The sequence below is a fragment of the Phoenix dactylifera genome, chromosome 2 (assembly GCF_051530095.1).
Source record: "Phoenix dactylifera cultivar Ajwa chromosome 2, Ajwa_hap1_PhDact_Kaust_v1.1, whole genome shotgun sequence".
Lineage (NCBI taxonomy): Eukaryota > Viridiplantae > Streptophyta > Magnoliopsida > Arecales > Arecaceae > Phoenix > Phoenix dactylifera.
In genome coordinates, this window is record NC_143191.1 from 45,951,666 (window position 1) to 45,957,387 (window position 5,722).

Genomic DNA, 5,722 nt, shown 5'->3' on the forward strand with positions numbered 1-5,722 from the left:
AATTTTAAACCATTAATTTCTTAACAGTGCTAGATGGTATGGACATATATACAAGGAAAAAAATGAAGGATATACACGCAATACAAGTATTTTATAAGAGCATGCATGAAAACATCAATTTTGAAACGACATTCATGCAAATTTCAATATTTACATACAAAAAACTCTAAAAATTATTATTTTTTATAAGTAGGGAGGAGACCCTCAAATTCTATTAAAATCACAACAAAAAGATCGGCAAATTTTTTTGCTTCTATGAGATCTTGGGTCGGTTAGTCAAGAAAGCTGTGTAATTGATCTAATTGCGGGATCATCAAAATAAAATTTTTCATCAAGAAAGATAGCAAAGATAACTCCAATATTGTTACTAATTGTTGCATTGTTATTTTTCCCAACAAAACACTTTATTAAAAGATACCGGTTAAAAAGAAGAACACATAAAAGAAGTATACTTTCAGACTCAAAATAATTCTAAACTATTATTCTCCACATCTAAATTTCTTCAGTTCTGCAATACACACCTCTTTTTCAAATTGGGTGACATGAGTTTGGTGATTGTGTCCCAATCCAATTTGGCCCTTCAACTTTAAGGAAAAATGACCAAGGACTATGAGGTCAATCACAACAAGTTCTCACACACTACCAAGTAAATAAGGAATCAAAATGCAAAACTCAAAATAGAACCACCAACTTGATGCTCCAAGCTCCTGAACAAAGAAAGTCCAACTCCTACTTCTATGTGGGGCTCCACATTCCCATTTTCCCACCATTCAAAAGTCCCATAAGGTCTTCAAGACCCCATAAAAGCAGACAGAAAGCCTATAAAACCCGCCCCTTTTGGTTTGGTCCATGGCTACCTTTTTGACAGCACGAATTGTGGGATCCCTCGCTCCATGAAACCCCGAGCCTTTTCAACGTCAAACCACCGCAATCCGTGCTTCTCCCCCCCCCCCATGGATTCCTCCCTCCCTTCCATTCCTTCACACCACCCCACATAAGCCAAAAAAAAAAAAAGCGTGCCAGAGATTCTCAATATCCCCTTGGCATAGAAAAGGACTAATTTTGAGGATTAATGGGCATTGAGGTTGCTGCAAAGAACTTGGGGAAAGTCAAATAGAAGGGAAGGCGAAGCTTTGGATTTCAAACAAGTTGGGATTTCTTTAGATTCTCCTCCCGTTTTACCAATACCTCAGCATCTACTCTTACCATCTTATATCACCATTGGAGAGTAAAGACCTTGACATATGTACAAACGCCACCCATTAAATTCCATTTACCCCATCTATGTAGCTGCCCAGCTTTATTATATTGCCTTGCCTTCCCCTCCCCTTGACCCCTATCATAATTGAATTCATTTATTACTCCTTCCATTTGCTGCTATTCCAGTTGGTTCTCCACCCCCATCTCCCCTTCCTCTCCTCCCATTGACCTCGAAAAAAAGAAAAAAAATCTCTTCTCCCTCCCCTGGTTGTAGTCCAGTTCCAATCCAGAAATCCCCATCCCTTGCCTGCTCTTCTTGCGTCACATCAGACAAGAGGCTCTTCATCCTTCTTTTTCTCAAAAAGATGGGATTTTGGGGTGCAAACAGGGTCTGGTGAGTCCTAATTTTTCTCATTCTCTCTCTCTCTCTCTCTCTCTCTCTATCTCTCTGCCTTTGTTTAGGCCAAAACATGGATTTGGTGTTGCATGAAAGGATCAAAGCCGGGGACTTTCTTTCTCCAGTCCCACTCCCATTGCCATACCTCCCACCACCACCTCCTGTTGCGCAGAGTAATTTAGATAACAAGATCAGTCCTAGCGTCCTTCTCATAATTGTCATCCTAGCAATCATCTTCTTCATCTCTGGGCTGCTCCACCTCCTGGTTAGATACCTCTTGAGACCCAGCAACAGGGACCCGGAGGACATGGACAATGTCACGGCCCTCCAAGGCCGGCTCCAGCAGCTGTTCCACCTCCATGATGCCGGGGTGGACCAGTCCTTCATCGATACCCTCCCTGTGTTCCTCTACAAGGCCATCATAGGCCTCAAGGACCCCTTCGACTGCGCCGTGTGTCTCTGCGAGTTCGAGTGCGACGACAAGCTAAGGCTGCTCCCGAAGTGCAGCCATGCCTTCCATATGGAGTGCATCGATACCTGGCTCTTGTCCCACTCTACGTGCCCTCTTTGTCGTGGGAGCCTCCTCCCCGACTTCTCCCCCAGCAACAGTTGCAGCCCTCTAGTCCTTGTTCTCGAGTCCGGGAGTGAGAGCTCCAGGGAGATTGCTCCCGATAGAGGGGAGCCTGGGAGTCATTCCCACCTTGGTTTCCTCGGAGAAGATGACTTCAGGCCTTCGTCGAACGATGCGTCGCTGAAGCAGGGGGCAGCCGTGGAAAAGGAAGAGGTGGCTGTGCCTGTTTTGGAGAATTCGGAGGCGAAGGTGGTTCCGGTGAGGCTCGGAAAGTTTCGGAATGCGGATGCTAATGGTGGCGAGGGTGAAGGTAGTAGCAGCGCTGGTGGCAATAGCAATTTGGATCAAAGGAGGTGTTTTTCCATGGGGTCCTACGAGTATGTGATGGATGAGGGCTCTGTACTTAAAGTGGCCATCAAGCCACCCAAGAAGAGGCCGACGGTCAAGAAGCCTGGGCAGGGGCTCGCGATGTCCGAATGCGATTGCCATTCGAGGAGAGAGGGGTTTAAAGCATTCGAACCGTCTCAGAGTGTTGAAACCGGTGGTAATGGAGGTGGTATTGCGAGTCTGAACAGAAGAGAGAGCTTCTCTATTTCGAAGATATGGCTGCGTGCGAAGAGAGATCGGCCCGTCAGCGAAGACTGTTCAAGGCGGGCTCTTTCATTCCGATTGCCGTTGCCTCGGGGCACGAGTGATGAATCAAAGATGAAGAGCAGCACCACCAGCCCGATCACAGTATCGGAATTCAGTGTTTCAGGGTGCGAGAAGAGTGGGAGCGAATTGGATTTTGATGCGGAGGTGGGGAGCTGCAACAATAGCGTAGGGTCTCGGGTGGATGAAACGCCTTCGTTCGCGAGGAGGACACTGCTTTGGATAGTGGGGAGACAGAACAGGGTGGGAAACCATCTCTCATATGGATCAAACCCAGGTGTTTCTGTTGTTTAGATTACTTGTTCTTGAGATTCTTAAATTTTGAAAGAAAAGATGTAGTGGAAGGGGATAAATAGAAGGCAAAGAATCATTTGAATACAGCAGTCCTTGTGTTTTTCTCTGTCTTTTCTGTTGGTTTGATGAATTCGTTTCCTCAGTTATGTATGTATTTTGGTTGGAAACTATTCCCTTCTTATGTTTTAGCCAATCTTGCATCTAAATTGGGAGAAGAAAAATGAGAAGAGAGAGAGAATCGACTAATTCATCTTGTTCTTATGAGCTAGTTCAGTTCACCACTTACCAGGGGAAATGCCCACTTATTGCTTTCGTACTTGGATCTCTTTGAAGAATATATTTTCCTCTATCTTTCACCCATTGCTTACATTCTTGAATCCCTTGCACAGTAAGATAAAAAGATAAAAAAGAACTGTGCCTGAAGAAAACTCATATAGCAGATTCTATTTTTTTATTATACCTTTTATCCTCTTCTCTTGAATCTTCCTCATTTTAAAAGAGCAAATATTCTTCACATAGCAGCATTCCTCATGCATGAAAAAGATTATCCAAGTTATTCTTTTGATTTTCCAACAATTATTTCCCATGTTTCATATACACACATAAAAATAGATAGGTGAATTGCTTTATAACCCTAAAACAGATGTTATGCTTCCTTAAATTAGACTGACAAGATTACTTGATTACCATTTATTTGCCAATCTTTTGCTAAGCTCAAAGACTAAAGAAAATGATGTGAAACTCGAGACTTATATGCGTAATTTGTTTAATTCAAGAATTCTGGTCTGGGATAGATAAAAATTGTTTTTTTTTTTTCATTTAGGATTTGAGCAATAATCACCTAGGAATGCTACTCTGATACTCAGCTGCAGACTGTATTTTTCACTTCAAACCCCCCTAGAAGATAAGGGCACAAAATCCACTCTCAATTTCGAATGCCCTTTTAGTGCTCCCCTGCCTTCTCCTTATGGGATTGGTACCTGTCACTTTATCTGAAAGCTAATAAAACAGAATTCCTGAAAAAAAAAAGCTTCACCTTGTACTAAAGAGTCTACCTATCCATTGATCATGTGATGCAGAGGTAATCCATAAAAAGTTTTCAAATTCAAATGTTTGGCTCTATTTGCTTGTAGAGTTTGTTATTCTTTTCTGCTAGGGTGGCAGAGGTTGCCAAGCTGAGGCCTTGGTTACAGGCTGTTGGAGTTAATGCCATTGTCCAGAAGGGTGGTGTGTGGAGGGGTGGTCATGAAATCTGAATGGCTTGGAGTGGAGTCCTTCTTTAGTGGGCACTGCTTTATAATTATATTGGGGAGGGTCACAAGAACAGCTAAAAAGGTCTGGTAGTGGGGTTGGGTGCTGTGTGAACCCTTGAATCCCTCACAGCCTAACCTCCTCCTACCTCATGTTATTGTTCTTCCTCCACTCATTTTCTCCTTTTGAGCCACTTTTAAGACCATTTTTTCTTTTTTTTTTTGAAAGGAAAGCCACTCTTAAGACAATACCATGCCTTTTCATGGAACCACACCCTTCTTGTTTGTTTGGCTTCCATTCAGAGGACAATCACATGCATCCCATGTCACATGGGTCCTGTGCATTAAATATAACCATGTAGGTATGAATGTGTGATGGTGATCTCTGGATGCTAGAAGAGGCCAAATGCTGTTGAGGACCAAGTGTCCTCCAAACCAAGAGCCAGTATGGAAGCCTTATCTAAAGTATCATGGATTCAAGTAAATACTCAAGTTGACTACTAAATCTTCCTCTTGGTTGCAAGTTGCAACGTCTGCAAGTCATACTGTAAGAGCAAGTTAAAAAACTTTTTCTTGAATTTAACCCTTTAACTGTGTCGAAGTTTCTGCAGCAGCAGAAGAAACACCACCTACCAGGTGATTATGATCTTAAATGAATGTCTAGTACTCTTGATCTTTGGACTTAAGTTTGAGTTGATTTGACCTACTGAAAGTTAATGGCTCATTTTTTTTTGGTTTTGTAACCATGGTGTGTCTGTGGTCCTCGAGTGTTAGCTGACTGTGGGTCATTCTGTGGAAAAAATAGATCACCAGACTTCTAAGTTATCACATGTAATATATAACAAAATGAATAGGTAAATATCTCTACTAGTGATCATATTGGTCCATCCTTATGTATATAAATGTTTTTTTTAGAGATACAATGCAGTTTAAAGGAGTGCAAATAAGACATCTTATTGCCCTCGAGCTTCACATGTGATTGACTTTACTGCTGTTTAGGTGTTGGCTTATTCAAACAACAATGCAGTAAATGAGCCAGCTCATGCTATGATTCAAAGGATAAAATAATGGGGTTTTCGAGGTATCACTTGAGAAACTTCAGTAATGTAGATTGGGTCTGTAGTTTGGATTCGCTCGAATGATTAGCCCAAAGGATTGGTGGTTTGTGGGAGATGCTTCCATGAATAGAAGTTCTTCGATTCTTAGTCCGAATAGGGAAACAAAACTTTGCACAAATCTCTTGTGAATGTAACTTAGTGCAAGGCCTATTCTACGCATCAGGCCAAGGTTATGACCAGTGAAATAGACAAGGTGGGTTCATGAGAGGGATGGAGGTAGGTGTTCGATGGTGGTCTCCTT

The 5,722-nt window shown here is 42.3% G+C and overlaps 1 pseudogene across 1 annotated transcript; it reads left to right on the forward strand.

The window, feature by feature from the left end:
• Positions 1-1,033: 1,033 nt before the first annotated feature.
• LOC103700086 (RING-H2 finger protein ATL13 pseudogene) lies at positions 1,034-3,223 on the forward strand (annotated as a pseudogene). The gene has a single exon (XR_015975699.2). The product of XR_015975699.2 is annotated as an RING-H2 finger protein ATL13 pseudogene (transcript).
• The last annotated feature ends 2,499 nt before the right edge of the window (positions 3,224-5,722 follow it).